At 47.3% G+C, this 20688-nt stretch overlaps 1 long non-coding RNA gene across 1 annotated transcript in view; it reads left to right on the top strand.

Annotated features, from left to right (window-relative positions):
• Positions 1-20688, top strand: part of LOC137306125 (uncharacterized) — a 48341-nt gene that overhangs the window by 22943 nt on the left and 4710 nt on the right. The window contains exon 2 of the long non-coding RNA XR_010958827.1: positions 12783-12890. This is a non-coding gene — a long non-coding RNA (uncharacterized lncRNA). The remainder of the gene's footprint in view (positions 1-12782; positions 12891-20688) is intronic.

Below are 20688 nucleotides of genomic sequence, written 5' to 3'. Positions count from 1 at the left end.
GGCCCAAGGACACATTGCTGGGTCTGGGGGGCTGGGTGAGGGGGAGGGGGCAGGAAGCACTCCTGCTCCTCCTGGCCCACAAGGACATCAAACAATTGCAAATCTCTTAGCCTTACCTTGGCCCCGCCGTGGCCAGTTGGCCCCTCCCACCATGGTTCTGCCGCCCAGCAATAGACAGAGTGCGACTCCCCCCTGACGTGAAGTTAATATCACATCACGGCCCCGATGATATCAGGCCCCCCGCCTGCTTTTAGCGGGAGCCTCGTCGATGGGCCTGATTCGCCGATAATAAAAATGGCTGTAGCCGGGGAACATGGCAGGTTGGAGCCAGGAGATTTTTCTAATTTTAGCCCCTTCCACGCACCATTCTCGCTGGACGATGAGGGGTTAAAATCCCGGCCATAGTTTCCCATTCCTGGCATCATCCTGGCGAATCTACGTTGCATGGTCTTTAGTCAGGTGCTTCAAAATGTGCTTTCTTCTTACTTTTAAAAAACTTTTTGCCTGTCTAATCTATTCTGCCATTTTTTTAAAAAAGTTTATTATATAGAATTTACAGCACGGAAACAGGCCATTCAGCCCAACTTTTCTATGCTGGTGTTTATGCTCCACATGAGCCTCCTCCCTCCAGACTTCAACTCACCCTTCTTCTCTTTCTCTCTGTCTCTCTGTTTCTCTCGCTCTCTCTCTCTCTCTCTCATTCTTTCTCTAACAGGTTTGGTGATGTGCTTTGACCATGAGGACACTGTCAGTTCACATCAGCAACACAATGTGGTGTCACTGAGTTTGCCACATCCTCTACCATTCCCCTGATTTGGTTCAGGTAGCGACTGGTAATGGTAACCAGGCCAGTGCATGTGTGTTTTGATTTGTAACAGAAAAATACCAGCTGGTTTAACATTAGATTGTTTAAACTTGCTTGGTGGGAATTGTATGATCAAATCTCGTGTGCAATTTAAACAAGGTGTTACCGATCTTTCTCGGTCAATTTTTTTTCCTTTTGTCTCGAAGGGACAGGTTCCCTGCTGCAGTCCCGCAGGCTCCAGGTTAGGGGTTGCCGACCCTCCAGGATTGCCCTGGAGTCTCCAGGAATTGAAGGTTAATCTCCAGGGCACTGCCGCCAGCAAAAACCCAGGGAGAAAAATCACTGGGGCAAAAAAAGAAATTGTGTTTTTAGAAAAAAGTTTCTTTGAACGCTTTGATTATTAGTTATAAAAATATCTGACAGTCAAAACTCATCCAATTGGGTAATGAAGAGTCCGTTCGCTTTCCAGTTGGCCGTGGGAAGGCAGTGGTCTGCAAGGGTGGGCATGTTGGGCGACCAATGGCGGGAGTGTGGGGGCGGGGCGGTTGTAGGCAGGAGATCGTGCGGTGACATCTCCAGGGATACGTCCAACCAGAGTTGACAACCCTATCAGGTGACAGCTGGCACCTCCTCCTCCAAGTGGACTCGACTGAGGTGTTAGCCTTGGCGTCAAGTATCGGAAGGAGTTTCATCTGCAGAAGCCACCACAACCAAGCCACATCCTGCTCTGACTCAAAGTCCACACATGGGTGTTCCAGTTGGGGGAGGAGGAGGGGGAGAGAGTGCTCTCTGAATCGGAACATAGGAATAGGAGGAGGCCATTCAGCCCCTCAAGCCTGTTCTGCCATTCGCTTCGATCATGGCCGACCTGTATCTTAAACTCCATCTACCCACCTTGGTTCCATAACCCTTAATACCCTTACCCTGACAAGAATCTTTCAAATTTCAGTTTTGAAATTTCCAATTGACCCCCAGCTTTTTGGGGGAGAGAGTTCCAGATTTCCACAATCCTTTGTGTGAAGAAGTGCTTCCTGACATCACCCCCTGAACGGCCTTGCTCTAATTTTAAGGTTATGTCCCCTTTGTTCTGCTCTTTAATAGTAATCAGGAGCAGGAGCCCTGGATCATGGTCCCCTCTTGAACCCAAAAGTACCAAAGCCAAATTAGCAACAGTTCTACCTCACACGGCTGCCATCAGCCAGCTGAGCACAAAGTGGGGGTCAAACCTGGAACGTTCCTGGTCTGTTTGGCTCAGCTTTCCCACGTTATAATTCACTTCCCAGGTTTCTTCTGCAGTAAAGGAGGCCAACCTCAGGAAAAGGGACCAATGAGACTTTTCTTCATCTGTTAGGAATGCACAGTCGGAGGGGCCGTCTTTCGAATCAGACGTTAAACTGAGGCCCCGTCTGCCCTCTCAGGCGGATGTAAAAGATCCCATGGTACTATTCCGAAGAATAGCAGGGGAGTCCTCCCCGGTGTCCTGGGCCAATATTTATCCCTCAATCAACATCACAAAAAAAAAATGGGATCTTGCTGTGCGCAACTTGGCTGCTGCGTTTCCTACATTGCAACAGTGGCTACACTTCAAAAGTATTTCATTGGCTGTAACGCACTTTAGGATGTCCTGAGGTCGGTGCAAAGGCGCTATATAAATGCAAGTCTTTCTTTCACTTAATGCACAGACCCTCCTCAGCTCCATCTCAAGCCCGTCCCCCACATTGTCCCTTATAAAAGGTCGTAGCCTTGCATCTCCTTTAAATTTGAATTCAGCATCAAAATTGAGCAGTGTTACGAGGATTAACACTTCACAACATGCACAAATTTGCAGCTTAAGTTTCTTTTCTCACGATTGTATATATATAGAGTTTAATAAAGTACATAAAAGACCATAAGAGATAGGAGCAGGAGTAGGCCATTCGGCCCCTCGAGCCTGCTCCGCCATTTAGTGAGATCATGGCCGATCTGATTTTTACCTCAACTCCACTTTCCCCGCCCATTCCCCTATTTCCTCTTAATAGAGCCTTTTGTGTTCCTGTTTTGGATGAAGCTGGCAGCCCACGTCTGGCTGTGGGACAGCAATGGCTTGAAGCTGCCCAGCACACACTGGTTCACCTCGACAGAACACACTGAAGCAGCCACCAATTATCACCTGTCATGGATGCATTGCATTTCTTCCACTTCAATCATTCAGCTTATGATGTGTGAAGCCATAAAACCTCCTTATTTTGGGCAGCTATGCGTAGACTTCTTGTGTATCAAGGTCCACACAATGTAGCTCTGCCGTTTTGTGTGGGGAAAAAAAATACATCCTGATGTGTTTTAAAGACAAGCCAAAATATTCAGAATATTCCAAACATCCCCCAACAATTTACAGTGAATATTCAGATACAACTTCCAAAATGTTTAGGTTCACAGCTGAGTTCCACACCTCAAACTCAATCAGGGTCCATACACATGGGTGCCTGTAACCTGCAAACACTGTACTAGTGGCAGAAACATCTTATCCTGGGGAAGATTGGAACTTACCATTACCTACAGCTCTCGCATTAAAGTTGACCCCATCATTCACAACCAGTTACATGAGTCTAAAGCATAGAAACAGGCCATTCGGTCCAACAGGTCTATGCCAGTGTTTATGCTCCACACGAGCCTCCTCCCTCCCCTCTTCATCTTACCCTATCAGCATATCCTTCTATTCCTTTCTCCCTCATGTGTTTATCCAGCTTCCCCTTAAATGTATCTATGCTATTCACCTCAACTACTCCATGCGGTAGTGAGTTCCACATTCTCACCACTCTCTGGGTAAAGAAGTGTCTCCTGAATTCCCTATTATTATATACTGGATGGTAAATGATTTTAACTCGCAAAAAGCCAGCATAAGACAACTAAACTCATCTTAAAGAAAAAATTAAATTTTGGATTTTTTTTTATTTGTCATTTTGGGGAAATTTGCTGGTGGTATTGTTTTGTGGAGCTGGTATTTCATAGAATCATAGAAGTTACAACGTGGAAACAGGCCCTTCGGCCCAACATGTCCATGTCGCCCAGTTTATACCACTAAGCTAGTCCCAATTTCCTGCACTTGGCCCATATCCCTCTATACCCATCTTACCCATGTAACTGTCCAAATGCTTTTTAAAAGTCAAAATTGTACCTGCCTCTACTACTGCCTCTGGCAGCTCGTTCCAGACACTCACCACCCTTTGAGTGAAAAAATTGCCCCTCTGGACCCTTTTGTATCTCTCCCCTCTCACCTTAAATCTATGCCCCCTCGTTATAGACTCCCCTACCTTTGGGAAAAGATTTTGACTATCTACCTTATCTATGCCCCTCATTATTTTATAGACTTCTATAAGATCACCCCTTAACCTCCTACTCTCCAGGGAAAAAAGTCCCAGTCTGTCTAACCTCTCCCCATAAGTCAAACCATCAAGTCCCGGTAGCATCCTAGTAAATCTTTTCTGCACTCTTTCTAGTTTAATAATATCCTTTCTATAATAGGGTGACCAGAACTGTACACAGTATTCCAAGTGTGGCCTCACCAATGCCCTGTACAACTTCAACAAGACATCCCAACTCCTGCATTCAATGTTCTGACCAATGAAACCAAGCATGCCGAATGCCTTCTTCACCACCCTATCCACCTGTGACTCCACTTTCAAGGAGCTATGAACCTGTACTCCTAGATCTCTTTGTTCTATAACTCTCCCCAATGCCCTACCATTAACGGAGTAGGTCCTGGCCCGATTCGATCTACCAAAATGCATCACCTCACATTTATCTAAATTAAACTCCATCTGCCATTCATCGGCCCACTGGCCCAATTTATCAAGATCCCGTTGCAATCCTAGATAACCTTCTTCACTGTCCACAATGCCACCAATCTTGGTGTCATCTGCAAACTTACTAACCATGCCTCCTAAATTCTCATCCAAATCATTAATATAAATAACAAATAACAGCGGACCCAGCACCGATCCCTGAGGCACACCGCTGGACACAGGCATCCAGTTTGAAAAACAACCCTCTACAACCACCCTCTGTCTTCTGTCGTCAAGCCAATTTTGTATCCAATTGGCTACCTCACCTTGGATCCCATGAGATTTAACCTTATGTAACAACCTACCATGCGGTACCTTGTCAAAGGCTTTGCTGAAGTCCATGTAGACCACGTCTACTGCACAGCCCTCATCTATCTTCTTGGTTACCCCTTCAAAAAACTTAATCAAATTCGTGAGACATGATTTTCCTCTCACAAAACCATGCTGACTGTTCCTAATTAGTCCCTGCCTCTCCAAATGCCTGTAGATCCTGTCCCTCAGAATACCCTCTAACAACTTACCCACTACAGATGTCAGGCTCACCGGTCTGTAGTTCCCAGGCTTTTCCCTGCCGCCCTTCTTAAACAAAGGCACAACATTTGCTACCCTCCAATCTTCAGGCACCTCCCCTGTAGCGGTGGATGATTCAAATATCTCTGCTAGGGGACCCGCAATTTCCTCCCTAACCTCCCATAACGTCCTGGGATACATTTCATCAGGTCCCGGAGATTTATCTACCTTGATGCGTGTTAAGACTTCCAGCACCTCCCTCTCTGTAATATGTACACTCCTCAAGACATCACTATTTATTTCCCCAAGTTCCCTAACATCCATGCCTTTCTCAACCGTAAATACCGATGTGAAATATTCATTCAGGATCTCACCCATCTCTTGTGGTTCCGCACATAGATGACCTTGTTGATCCTTAAGAGGCCCTACTCTCTCCCTAGTTACTCTTTTGCCCTTTATGTATTTGTAGAAGCTCTTTGGATTCTCCTTTGCCTTATCTGCCAAAGCAATCTCATGTCCCCTTTTTGCCCTCCTGATTTCTCTCTTAACTCTACTCCGGCAATCTCTATACTCTTCAAGGGATCCACTTGATCCCAGCTGCCTATGCATGTCATATGCCTCCTTCTTCTTTTTGACTAGTGCCTCAATCTCCCGAGTCATCCAAGGTTCCCTACTTCTACCAGCCTTGCCCTTCACTTTATAAGGAATGTGCTTACCCTGAACCCTGGTTAACACACTTTTGAAAGCCTCCCACTTACCAGACGTCCCTTTGCCTGCCAACAGACTCTCCCAATCAACTTCTGAAAGTTCCTGTCTAATACCATCAAAATTGGCCTTTCCCCAATTTAGAATTTTAACTTTTGGGCCAGACCTATCCTTCTCCATAGCTATCTTAAAACTAATGGAATTATGATCACTGGTCCCAAAGTGATCCCTCACTAACACTTCTGTCACCTGCCCTTCCTTATTTCCCAAGAGGAGGTCAAGTTTTGCCCCCTCTCTAGTCGGGCCATCCACATACTGAATGAGAAATTCCTCCTGAATACACTCAACAAATTTCTCTCCATCCAAGCCCCTAATGCTATGGCTGTCCCAGTCAATGTTGGGAAAGTTAAAGTCCCCTACTATTACCACCCTATTTTTCTTGCAGCTGTCTGTAATCTCCTTACATATTTGCTCCTCAATTTCCCGTTGACTATTTGGGGGTCTGTAGTACAATCCTATCAAAGTGATCTCTCCCTTCTTATTCTTCAGTTCTATCCATATAGACTCAGTGGGCGAACCCTCGGATATATCCCCTCTCACTACTGCCGTGATGTTCTCCCTAATCAAGAACGCAACTCCCCCTCCTCTCTTACCTCCTGCTCTATCTTTCCTATAGCATCTGTACCCTGGAACATTGGGCTGCCAGTCCTGCCCCTCCCTTAGCCATGTTTCAGTAATAGCTATAACATCCCAGTCCCATGTACCCATCCATACCCTGAGTTCATCTGCCTTGCCCATCAGACTTCTTGCATTTGACCTGTGAGCTAATCTGCTGTGCTGACTCTACAAATTCTGCTTTCAAGAGTCATGTTCAGTGGGGCAAAAGACTAATAACGTCAGTGCTCCTGTGTTTGCGAGGCACTTTTGGATTCTGAGCTGGTGTGAAGCTAATTATTTCCCCGTGGCTATTGTTTCAGATATAATCTGTATCCACAAATAGGTCTATCAAAATAGTCTGGAATATAAATAGAATAGAAATGGTTATTAAAACATACATGAGGGCCAACCTTACTAAATCTGGTAACAAGAGTACAGATTGGGAGATTATGCCAGTGTTCCCCATAATTTACTGTCTATTTTCAACCCTACAGTGCAGAAATGTATATGAAGTCCAGAGGGGCAATTTTTTCACTCAAAGGGTGGTGAGTGTCTGGAACGAGCTGCCAGAGGCAGTAGTAGAGGCGGGTACAATTTTGTCTTTTAAAAAGCATTTGGACAGTTACATGGGTAAGATGGGTATAGAGGGATATGGGCCAAGTGCAGGCAATTGGGACTAGCTTAGTGGTATAAACTGGGCGACATGGACATGTTGGGCCGAAGGGCCTGTTTCCATGTTGTAAACTTCTATGATTCTATAAGTTGGCTGAAATGTAATTTTGCAGTTCGAGTCTTTCACTGTGTGTTTTACTGGGAATTGTTGGCTTCATTTTATTCTTCTCGTTTAAGGAATAGTAAAACGAGAATATTCTTCAGCATGTAGACCACACTTGGAGCACTGTGCACAGTTGTGGTCTTCATATTACAAAAAGGATATAGAAGCACTGGAGAAAGTGCAAAAAAAAAAGATTTACAAGGACGATACCAGAACTGAGAGGTTATAACTATCAGGAAAGACTGAACAGGCTGGGGCTCTTTTCTCTAAGACTGAGAGGTGACCCGATAAAGCTCTTTAAAATTATGAAGGGGTTCGATAGGGTAGACGGAGAGAAGATGTTTCCACTTGTGGGGGGAGTCCAAAACTAGGAATCATAAATATAAGATAGTCACTAATAAATCCAATAGGGAATTCAGGAGAAACTTCTTTACCCAGAGAGTGGTGAGAATGTGGAACTCACTCCCACAAGGAGTAGTTGAGGCGAATAACATAGATACATTTAAGGGGAAGCTCGATAAACACATGAGGGAGAAAGGAATAGAAGGATATGCTGGTAGGGTGAGATGAAGAGGGGAGGGAGGAGGCTCGTGTGGACCAGTTGGGCCGAATGGCCTGTTTCTGTGCTGTAAATTCAATGTAACTCTCTGCAGACGAATGTAGATTTAAATCTGTTTATAGCGTTTAACTGGTAACATTGAGCGATAGTTTATCAAGACCAGTTGAGGGTGAATCTCCGTAGGATCCTCTCATTGCCCGCCATAACTTCAGCGGAAGATCCGCGGAAACCCCAGGGAAATGCGGTGCCTCTCCGGGGTCTCCCCAGATCACCTCCCAAAGTTACGGCAGACGATCAGGAGAACCCCAGTGGAAAGTCTACTCCATAACTTTTAAGTTACATGAGGAGGTAAAGTCTGATCCTTGCCTGCTCTGAGCAGTAGAATAATAAGAGGCTACAGACAAATTGTATAATTAGTTCCAAAGACAAAAACAATTAGTGATTTTTTTTCTTGGCATAGTAAGGAAAGGAAGAGTTGCATTTATATCGAGCCTGTTACGACTTCAGGGCATCTCAAACTACTTTACAGCCAATGAAATACTTTTGCAGTGTAGTCACTGTCGTAATGTAGGAAACGTGGCAGCCATTTTGTGCATAGCAAGATCCCACAAACAGTGATGTGATAATAACCAGATCATCTGTTTTTAGTGATTTTGATTGAGGGATAAACATTGTCCAGGACACCGGGGAGAACTCCCCTGCTCTTTGAAATAGTGCCATGGGATCTTTTACGTCCACCTGAGAGGGCAGACGGGGCCTCAGTTCAACATCTCATCCAAAAGACAGCGGGCCCGATTTTACCAGGGGTGCGGGTTCTGGGCGGGTGGGTGCCCGGTGAAATTAGTGGGTTGCCCGCGCGATCATTGCAGGCAACACACTAATTGGATCCACTTACCTGCTCCTCCGGGTTCCCCGATGCTGATCTGCGCGTCGGGGGGGCTGCGCATGCGCAGTAAGATCTGTCAGCTGGAGGCGCTCTATTTAAAGGGGCAGTCCTCCACTGACAGATGCTGCCACAAACAGCAAAAATTACAGCATGGAGCAGCCCAGGGGGAAGGCTGCTCCCAGTTTAATGATGCCTCACCCCAGGTATCATTAGATGGGGTGAGGAGGAGGGGGAGGACAGAGATCTTCCACCCGGCGGGCGGGAGGAAGCGGCCTGCCTCTGCCACCAAGAAGGCCTGGCTCGAGGTGCCAGAGGAGGTCACCTGCGCCACCAACATATCGCCCACCTGCATACAGGGCAGGAGGCGCTCCAATGACCTCAGTAGGTCAGCCACAGTGAGAACACTTACTCATTCCCCTACACTCCGTCTGCCACAACACTGCCCCCACCCCACATCTCCTTCAGCATTGCCAACACTACTCTGTCACATCACCCCTCATACCCACTCAAACCTCATCCTCATCTTACCTCCACCTACTCACCTCGCCAGTACTCACCCCGCCACTACCACGCAACCCAATCCTCATACAATGTCATGGCTCTATCCCATACTCACCCTCTCATGCATCTCTCTCACGGCCAGCCTCACTCAACCTGCAACCACCTGTGCTGCAGCCACAGGGCATGCATCACATATGTGCAGTAGGAAGCGTAAGACAAACGTGTCGTGAGCATGAAGGGGATGCACAAGGGTGTCTGAGGGTTTGTCATGGTTCTTACTTCTATTGAATTAAAGAACAACTCACATCACACGTTATATTGGCACCAATACTGCCATGTCTTCGCGAATCCTGTCCGGTTTGTGGAATAATGCCCGCTCCTGGGTATCACTATGAGGACCCACCACTGATGCCACCCAGTGTGTCACTGCAGAGTGGGTGTAGGTGTATTTGCAGGGCTCTTCTGCCCAGACGACTGAGAGACATCGGGGATGTCCCCGGTTGCAGCCTGGAAGGATGTGGAGCAGAAGTTCGGGAGGGCAGTGGTGACTTTGACAGCGACAGGTAGGAAGATGGTGCACGGGCCAGCCAGGTGCAGCTCGGCATGAAAGAGGCTGCAGATGTCCACGGCTACATGTCGACTGACTCTGAGCCTCCGTGTGCACTGCTGCTCAGAGAGGTCCAGGAGGCTGAGCCTCGGTCTGTGGAACGTGTGGCGAGGGTAGTGCCCTCTGCAACGCATCTCTCTCTGCGGTAGCCCTCCCTCCTGCTGTCCAGGTGGATGTGTCACAGCACTCTGTTGTGGAGCTTCACGTGTCAGAGGTGGACGGCGTGCATGGCGAGGCTGGTGATGCTGTTCGTCCTCCGAGGAGGTCTTGACAGCAGCTACGGCGGCCCCCATCCGCAATATGTACATCTGAGGGGGTCCGCAAGGTAGGTACATGTCTCCGGACCCCGGGGTAAGTGTGCAGGTTGGTGACTTCGACCGTCAGGAGGAGGGTGGTGGAGGCCAAACTTTGTCCCAAGTGACAGAGTGGCCTCCTGCAATGGCTGAGGGTCTCCCCCCCGCCACCTGTCAAATGGACCTTTGCAGCTGCCACAAGCTGACGGCTGCAACACGTCCATTTCAACTGGGACTGTTTCCCTCAGTGTGTGAAACAGTCCCATGTTTATCCAAAATCACACACAGTCCCTTAATCAGGTCAGTTAATGACCTGAACAAGCAAAGTAAATGCACTCAAGTGGCATCCCGCTGGCTTTAATTGCCTGCGGGATTCCCACCAGCGGGGGCTGCGCACGCACCCCCGCACGTCAGCACGGAACCCGGAAGTGGGCGGGATCGAGGCGCGATCCGGTCCCGCTCCTCCATTTCGGGATTTTCGAGGCCCCCCCGCCGAGAACGCACCCGAGAGCAGGTGCTAAAATCGGCCCCAGCATCTCCGACAGTGCAGCACCCCCTCAGTACTGCACTGGGAGGGTCAGTGTAGATTTTGTGCTCAAGTCTCTAGAGTAGGACTTGAACCCGTGATCTATTGCAAATAGTATTTGAACATCCTGCTCCAAAAGTGTTTTTTAATTAATATTTATTCCAAATAATTCACATGCAGTGAATCTCAGCCCATGTGCAGGTCTGTAGTCTCACTTTAATCTGCAGGGACAGCCTGTGCAGTTATTGATGTGGTCACAAGAGTCACTTTTTGTATTGTCTCTGATTTCATTTGGATTCCAGGAGACCGAATCATTATGTGCTACACCTGATAGCGACTTAATCCACGGTCATTTCAACAGGTGAAGCAACTCCTCTAGTTACATTTGGCTTGTGACTTTCTTCGTTATTAATTATGTCACCTGATCCTCCTATCTTGATTTTGCACAAAGCGTATTATAAATTAGTCTTAATTAGCCCATTTCTGGTTGACTCGTGAGTACCCACATTGTTTCAGTGCAGTACCGAGGATGTGCCACTTTGTTTTAGGTGCCATCCTTTGGGTGAGACTTTAAAACCGAGGCCCCGTCTGCCTAGTCCGATGGTTCAGGTGGGACATAAAAGATCCCATGGCACTGTTTGAAGAAGAGCAGGGGCTGCTTCGGTGTCCTGGCAAACATCCCTCCTTCTACCGATACCACCCAGAGTGATTCACTGTTCCGCCCCCTGGGTCCTGTTATCACACAGGCCTGTAGATAGTTATAGGGCAGTGGGTATCAACTTCCTTTGAAAGTAGGTGTTCAGACTGCTTAAGGATCCAATAACACTATTTATAGGAGAGCAGGGGAGGTACTGTCAGTGTCTAGGCCAATATTTACCCCTCAAACAACACCACCGTCAACAGATCATCTGGTCATTTATCTCGTTAGCTGTTTGTGGGACCTTGCTCTGCACAAATTGGCTGCCGTGTTTGCCAACACAGCAACATCGACCGCAATTCATAAAGCAATCCATTGGTGATTAAGCCCTTTGAGGTTGTGATAAGATGCTCTGTAAATCCAAACTCATTCTTACTGGAGAAACTCGACGTACAGGATCTTTCAAAGCTGAGATCTTTGTATGAGATGGTTGTGTTGGTTAAACTTGACAGGTACGGGACTGATGAAAGTCCCTCTGTTTCCTCACTAACTAGCACGGTGACAGATGGACTGACCGAGATTTTCTTTCATGTAGTTCTGGCCGCACCTATGTTTTTTTTTTATTATGCGTTCACTTGCATCCTGAGGCAACATATTTCTCTCAATAGTTGAGCTTCAAATCACTAGGGGGTTGTTGTGACGCAGTTTGCCGGCACAGTATCTCCTCGGCTGTTAAACATGTTTAAACTGGATGGCAAGCCAAGCCTCAAACATTATGTGTGTGCGTTGCCTAGCAATGGCAGAATATCTGTACCGCTCACAAAACAATCAAATAATTGATGCACTGATTTATACGTGATAAAGTGAATGGAATGTCGCTGGAAACTCGATGTGCTACTGAGTATCGTTCCCCTTTGTGTGTTCCTCTCCGTTTAATGCCACAGTTTGCATGAACCAGTAGCTCCGAGGGTGAAACCTGAGAACCACAGTCACCATTGGCTCAGTGGGCAGCACTCTCTCCTCTGAGTTAGAGGGTCGTGGGTTCGAGCCCCACTCCAAGGAACTTGAGCACAAAGCCCAGGCTGATACTCCAGTGCAGTACTGAGGGGAGCGCTGCGCTGTCGGAGGTGCCGTCTTTCGGACGAGACGTTAAACCGAGGCCCCGTCCGCCCTCTCGGGTGGATGTAGAAGATCCCATGGCCATTATTTCGATGGAGAGCTGGGGGAGTTCTCCCTGGTGTTCTGGCCAGTATTTATCCCTCAACCAACACCACTAAAAAGCAGATTATCTGGTCATTATCACATTGCTGTTTGTGGGATCTTCCTGTGCGCAAATTGGCTGTTGCATTTATAACAGTGACTACAATTCAAAAAGTATTTCTATGGGCTGTAAAATGCTTTGGGACATCCTGAGGTTGTGAATAGGCGCTATATAAATGCAAGTCTTTATTTCCAGTTCCACCTTTCACTGACATTCTGACGCTTCTCTCTCGTGACCAGAGTCTCGCTAGTTCTCGGACTGGAGCAGCGGATATTTCCCAACACTCCATCGGGGGAGAGCAACAAACTGACGGGAGCAACATCACCTCAACTTACTTGCTAAATAAGGTTAGTAAGTCCATCCCTGCTGGACATTGAAAAGAAAGTTGTGATGAGGACTTCAGCTTTCCGAAACTCAAGCATTAAGCACCCTAGGTTGGCACTGTTCCTCCAGCTTAATTTTGATATGATTACCTGTGTGGTGTTGATATCAGCTGCTTATTGTTCTTTTAATTTGGCCCATGAGCTGGCTCCCAGTTTCACTCTGGTCTGTTATTCTGCTGTCAGGTTACGAGGAACACATTTGACAGCTTAGAGGGTGTGAAACAGATGGTCGTTCTCTCGGAATCCAAATTCAAAAAGTAACAAATAAATGCAGGGTAACACAGGCCAGGACTTTTCTCATGGTGTAAACTATTAGTTGAGGTCGAAGATCAGCCATGGCCTTATTGAATGGCGGAGCAGGCTCGAGGGGCCGTATGGCCGACTCCTGCTCCTGTTTCTTATTGCAAAAAAAAAGGTGCAAGTCCTCAATTAGTAAGGATAGTATTTGTAAGTTTTCTTCAGAATGTAATATCCACTGGAGGTGATCTGCTCCCATTCGGAAAGTGCTGATATGTAAATGATGAAAGTGGAGAGGGAAAATCGAATGTTAACTGCTTGTTAATGTCGATGTTGAGGCTTTCATGTAGATAACAAGTTGGGGATTTCCTCAACAATTCAAATATCTTGTCTGGTCAGATTTGTTAGCTTTTGAACAGAGAGAAGTGTCAAGAGTCTTACATAGAATTACGTAGAATTTACAGCACTGAAACAGGCCATTCGGCCCAACAGGTCTGTGCCGGTGTTTATGCTCCACACGAGCCTCCTCCCTCCCTACTTCATCTCACCCTATCACCATATCCTTCTATTCCTTTCTCCCTCGTGTTTATCCAGCTTCCCCTTAAATGTATCTGTGCTATTCGCCTCAACTACTCCCTGTAGTAGTGAGTTCCACATTCTCACCACTCTCTGAGTAAAGAAGTTTCTCCTGAATTCCTTATTGGATTTATTAGTGACTATCTTATATTTATGGCTCCTAGTTTTGGACTCCCCCCACAAGTGGAAACATCTTCTCTACGTCTACCCTATCGAACCCCTTCTATCAGGTCACCTCTCAGTTTTCTCTTTTCTAGAGAAAAGTTATGACCTCAGTTCTGGTATCATCCTTGTGAATCTTTTTTGCACCTTCGCCAGTGTCTCTACATCCTTTTTATAATATGGAGACCAGAACTGTGCACAGTACTCCAACTGTGGTCTAACCAAGGCTCTGTACACGTTTAACATAAAAACTTTGCTTTTCGATTCTATTCCTCTCGAAATTACTCTTACTGGAAACAATACCTGAAGGAGAGTGGCTGTTTTCAGTTAGATGCTGGTGATAATCCTGCTCTCATTTCCAACCTAACCCTTGAAATAAAAGAGAACCAAACACCAAGCAACTCTTGCATCAAATATTCCAGTTATTTATTACAAATATCAACGGAAGCATCATTTTGTTTTCTCACCGTCCACATCCCTCAAGAAAGTCTTGCATTTATATAGCGCCTTTCACAACCTCAGGATGTCCCAAAGGGCTTTACAGCCAATGAAGTACTTTTGAAGGGTAGTCACTGTTGTAATGTAGGCAATGCGGCAGCCAATTTCCGCACAGCAAGATCCCACAAACAGCAGTGTGACAATGACCGGATAATCTGTTTTAGTGATGTTGGTTGGGAGATAAATATTGGCCCAGGACACCGGGGAGAACTCCCCTGCTCTTCTTTGAAATAGTGGCCGTGGGATCCTTTACATCCACCTGAGAGGGGCCTTGGTTTAATGCCTCATCCAAAATATGGCACCTATGACAGTGCAGCGCTCCCTCAGTACTACGCTGGGACTGTCGGCCTAGATTTTGTGCTCGAATCTCTGGAGTGGGACTTAGAACTCGGAACCTTGTGACCCAGTGGTGAGAGTGCTGCCCACTTAGCCGTGGCTGAGATTTTCTGTGTCCTATTCTAACACTTCATTTCTCCGTGCCACCTCAGGGCCTCTGGTCTAAGACGTAGGCAGCTGCTGCAAAATGTTTTGAGCCTCTTGGAATGGAGGTGGCCCTTTTCGCAGGGTCCTCAAGTCCTCAGATGGACTTTGGACAGATTGACCCTTTGTCATTGGCTCCTCGGATGGACATGGGATGGATTGAATCTTGCATCGCTGACCCACTGACCAACGACAACTACAGCTTGCATTTATATAGCGCCTTTAACGTAGTAATACGTCCCAAGGCGCTTCACGGGAGCGAAATCGGACAAAATTTGACACCGATCGCTGGTAACCAGGATCATGTTCCCAGTTCAGTGGAGAAGCTGGTGTGTGTGTCTCAGAGGCTGGTTCTCCTTAAGGTGCCAGCACAGAGGAGAACTCTATCAGCTCCCCGCAGAAACCTTCATCTTCGCAGAACCAGGCTGCTGGGGAGTACGTGACCAAGTGTCAGCATTTCCAGGAGAGGAGGTCAGAAATGGAAATAGAGCTGGGGGCAGGGAATAAAAGCGAGCATGAAAAATGCATCGCTGCGTCAGTAGTAATGGATGGAGTTAAGATACAGATCAGCTATGAATGGCAGAACACTCTCGAGGGGCTGAATGGCCTCCTTCTGTTCCTATGTTCCTATCTACCAAGAATCTCGAACTTTGTATCTTGCTTACTAGTATGGACACGTGTCACTGTTATTTAGATAGGAGATCACTGGTCATAAATACCCAAAGACATGCTCTCAACAATTAAACTCGCTTCTTACATAAGAGTTTCGCGTGAAAGCTATTTGCAAAGTTTCGGAGTAACGTTATCTCAAAGAGGACTATGTGCTTTCAACAACAACAACTTGCATTTACACCGCCTTTAACGTAGCCCTCCCCACTCCTCCTTCAGATAGCGGACTAAGGCAAACCAACTAATTCTGTAGCAACTATGCCAAAGTTAAGCAGGGACATGATTTCTGCAAGTGAAATTGTTTCTTAAACCCTTGTGTGCTGTGACATGCTAAACCCGCCACACACAAATTGTCCATTGGCAGAAGGGTCGAGAACCAGAGGACATAGATTTAAGGTGATTAGCAAAAGAATCAAAGGCGACATGAGGAAAAACTTTTTTACACAGCGAGTGGTTAGGATCTGGAATGCACTGCCCGAGGGGGCGGTGGAGGCAGATTCAATCATGGCCTTCAAAAGGGAACTGGATAAGTACTTGAAAGGAAAAAATTACAGGGCTACTGGGATAGGGCGGGGGAGTTGGAACTAGCTGGATTGCTCTATTGCATAGAGCCGGTGCGGACTTGATGGGCCGAATGGCCTCCTTCCGTGCTGTAACCTTTCTATGATTCTATTCATTTTTGTTAGGTTGCTGTCTTCTCAAAAGAAAATAATCGCTGACAACAAGAACTCATGTTGTAGTTTACTTCGATCTTTTTTGCTACCTTTCCAGTTCTTTTTACACTTGGAAATTGCTCGTGTGACCCATTGCCGTTTTCGTTTCCTCGCCAGCGTTCATCTGCATTCAGGGAGCAGTCTTCTATTTGAGACTTTGCTTAAGGGTTTGCAGTTCCTCTGTACACTGCGCTGCCTGATCCCTTCTTAGTTAGCAGTTGGAACTGCACTGCATAGTGTTTAAAGTGAGTTTCATGTCGGAATGGTAGATGCTTACAAGCACCGTCAGATTTAAATCAGGCCCGACCATCAAGCGGCATGAATATTGACCCATCGTTGGTATTTATTTGATTTCATGTGTACTCTTCTGCGAGCCGGTAAACCCCCAGCAGGAGCCAGTGTTTTCAGGAGCAGAGGGGAGAGAGCTGGACGGAGGTGGGGGTAGGGTGATGGTGTAAGACTGCCCCTTTTAAGGCTTGAGAAACTCTTCACAGCCAGAACCTGTCGTTTGTTTTTGTTAAAGGGCATTGGACGAAGCATCCCGTAATAAATGCTTTGCAGTTCCTGTATAACATGGCAGCTCCATGCTGTACTTCAAAGAGCACTTGACACTTCCAGTAGAGGGCACCCATATTCTTTTGACACATTACCATAACTGCTGGAATGACGATTCCGTGTAGACTATCCCAGTCTAATTGTCTTTAGCTGAGAGATGAGCATTAATCCCTCTCCTCCCTTGCCCGATTAAGAAGCCTCCTCCCTAAGGGAGTCCACTGACCAGAAATGCCGTGCCTTCACTTGAGAATAATTATGCCTTGAGAGACAAAAGCGGTTTGAACTGAATCTTGTTTTCGGAAATCAAGGCCCAAATCTGGTGCCTGTGAAGAGTGGGATCTCTTTGAACCAGGAAAAAAAAAGTCTTATAGACTGACAGTCAAGAATCATCCGATCGGATAATGGACGATTTGGCCGTGGGAAGGCGGGGCACCGCTAGGATGGGGGTGTCAGGCGACCAATGGCGGGAGGGTGGGCGGGGCTCCGTGAGGATGGACGTGTTGGGCGACCAATGGTGGGAGTGTGGGGGTGGGGCAGTCGGAGGCAGGAGGTCGTGCGATGACACCTCCAGGAATACGTCCAACCAGAGTTGGCTTAGGGAGGACGGGGTGAATCATTCGTGGAAACGGGCCAGGCACAATTAAACAGTGCAAATACGAGAATCGATGAATACTCCGGGGTTTCACCGAATTACCTGTGTGGCTCAGGAAAGCTCGGAGCTCTTCTTCAGGAGATTGAGAAAGAGCTTGCAATTATATAGCGCCTCACTGCTACCTCAAGATGTCCCAAAGCACTTTATACCCAACAAATTTAAGTGTCGTCCCTGTTGTAATGTAGGCAGTTTGCACAAAGCAAGGAACAACCAGTTGATCTGTTTTTAGGAGGTGTTGGCCAGGACATGGAGAGAACTCCCCTCCTCTTCTCAAAATAGCACCAGAAGCGTCTTGAGGTCTACCTGAACAGGGAGAGAGGTCCTCGATTTAACGTCTCATCCGAAAGACGGCACCGCCGACAGTGCAGCACTCCCTCAGTACTGACCCTCCGACAGTGCAGCACTCCCTCAGTACTGACCCTCCGACAGTACAGCACTCCCTCAGTACTGACCCTCCGACAGTGCAGCACTCCCTCAGTACCGACCCTCCGACAGTGCAGCACTCCCTCAGTACTGACCCTCCGACAGTGCAGCACTCCCTCAGTACTGACCCTCCGACAGTGCAGCACTCCCTCAGTACCGACCCTCCGACAGTGCAGCACTCCCTCAGTACCGACCCTCCGACAGTCCAGCACTCCCTCAGTACCAACCCTCCGACAGTGCAGCACTCCCTCAGTACCGTCCCTCTGACAGTGCAGCACTCCCTCAGTACCGTCCCTCTGACAGTGCAGCACTCCCTCAGTACCGACCCTCCGACAGTGCAGCACTCCCTCAGCACTGCACTGGGAGTGTCGGCCTAATTTATGTGCTCAAGACTCTGGAGTGGGACTTGAACCCACGACTGTCTGACTCAGAAGCGAGAGAGCCACCCGCTGAGGCACGGCCGACACCTTAACCGGAGACTTGAGGTCCACCTGAACAGGGAGAGAGGACCTCAGTTTAAGCGGGTCGAAAACAGGTAAATTTCCAACTTCATGCCTTACGGGGGGTAGGGGGGATGGGGCGTCCCATTAAAGTTCATAAAACCATGAGCACAGTGATCCTAGAAAGGGAGTCACAGAAATGCTCCTCTATTGTACGGCAATTAAAAAGCAAGAGGTATTTGCAAATTAGCATAGATTACATCTGAAAAGGAATCTATTCCAGGAAACCCATTATATGCAGCAGGTACACCTCTGAATACATTACCCACCCTAGCACAGGATCCATGCCAACATCAACCCAGTCACCTTTACTCAGGTATGCAGTATGGCTCAGCATAAATCGTGCAGTTGCCCCAGCCGTTCCTTACGTAAATACTTTGATTCCAAACGCCAAATAAACATTCTTTTTGTTGTTCTTATAAAAGGTGAAGCATTTTTTTTAACCCAACGTGTACAATACCGAGGCACCAGCCAGATGCTGGGGAAGGTGCCATTGAAAGCAGGACCTGTACATTGTGGCCGGTTAGCAACGTGAAACGTTCCCCAATAATGTGCACTGCGCTGCAAAAAAAAAACCCCAGGTGAATTCTGTGAGCTGCGTTCCCGATGCAGAATCTCGCTTGACAAGAGCAGGGAGCAGAGAACCGCTAATCGGCCTTACTGACCTCTGGGCCTGATTCTAGGAACAGGAGGAGGCCATTCAGCCCCTCGAGCCTGTTCCGCCATTCAGTTAGATCGTGGCTGATCTGTATCTTAACTCCATTTACCCGCCTTGGTTCCCTTAATCCCCTTACCCAACAAAAATCTATCAATCTCAGCTTTGAAATTTTCAATTGACCCCCAGCCTCAACAGCTTTTTGTGGGGAGAGAGTTCCAGATTTCCACTCCCCTTTGTGTGAAGAAGTGCTTCCTGACATCACCCCTGAACGGCCTAGCTCTAATTTTAAGGTTATACCCCCTTGTTCTGGACTCCCCCCACCAGAGGAAATAGTTTCTCTCTATAGTTTCTCCAATCCATGCTCCCACTCAGCAACACTCTGTATTGGGAACACAGCCTCGGAAAACTTACCCCAAGCGAATCAGTTAAAGTCTGTGCTGTTGCTTATATTAGTTGTTTTAATGGCGCCAACTTTAAAGGCAAAATTTGCCACCAGAGTTTTTTGACCACATAAAATGTGCGGAGAGAGAACCACACTGGAGAGAAAAGCCATTTATTTTTGCGAGCGGAATCATTCAAACAAAAATCAGAACCCAGCTCTTGGTCAGGTCTATGTAATTGGAAGCTAATTTTATTTTGCCTTTCAAACACAATGGGAATGATCCCATCCCCTCCCCCTTGCTTTATACCCCTGTACTCACCCCAAGTTGTTTTTAGCCCATGTTTCTCTCCATCTCTCTTGGCCTGCCCCCTCAATTATCCCATGGCTCTGTTTCCAGCCATTGTCTATTGACACTGGTGCCCAGGGAAGGATAGTCTGGCCTCAGTGGCTGCTGGCTGAGGTCAGACTGGTGACAATATGGCTGTGGGAGATTGAAAAACACATCCCTATTTTGGCCGTCCGCCTAACTGCTAGTGAGGTACAGATGTGCAAGTCATTTTTAACGTAGACAAAATTAAACATGAGGCGTCTGACACGTAGCAACAGAAAATAAAGGCATCGTCTCCCACCTTCCCTTACACCCTGTGTCCAACAGGACTTGAACCCTGCCCCATATTTCCAGGTTCACAAACAACAACAACTTTCATTTATATAGCACCTTTAACGTAGTAAAACGTCCCAAGGCTCTTCACTGGATCGATTATCAAACAAAATTTGACACTGAGCCACACAAGGAGATACTAGGACAGGTGACCAAAAGCTTGGTCAAAGAGGTAGGTTTTAAGGAACGTCTTAAAGGAGGAGAGAGAGGTGGAGAGGTTTAGGAAGGAATTCCAGAGCTTAGAGCCCAGGCAGCTGAAGGCACGGCCGCCAATGGTGGAGCGATGAAAATCGGGGAGGCCAGAATTGGAGGAGCGCAGAGATCTCGGAGGGTTGTAGGGCTGGAGGAGGTCACAGAGATAGGGAGGGGGCGAGGCCATGGAGGGATTTGAAAACAAGGATGAGAATTTTAAAATCGAGGCATTGCTGATCCAGGAGCCAATGTCGGTCAGCGAGCACAGTGGCGATTGGTTTACCGGGACTTGGTGCGAGTTAGACAATGAAGGAGATTATTAGGCAGATTTTCCTGTTACTGCGTTTGGTCGTGCAAGTGCCTGATCACAGCACATAGAGGAAAATCAGGCTGATAGAATTGTA

This window comes from Heptranchias perlo, chromosome 1 (assembly GCF_035084215.1).
Source record: "Heptranchias perlo isolate sHepPer1 chromosome 1, sHepPer1.hap1, whole genome shotgun sequence".
Lineage (NCBI taxonomy): Eukaryota > Metazoa > Chordata > Chondrichthyes > Hexanchiformes > Hexanchidae > Heptranchias > Heptranchias perlo.
The sequence above is the reverse complement of the archived record's forward strand: the minus strand, read 5'-3'. Positions and strand labels throughout refer to the sequence as shown.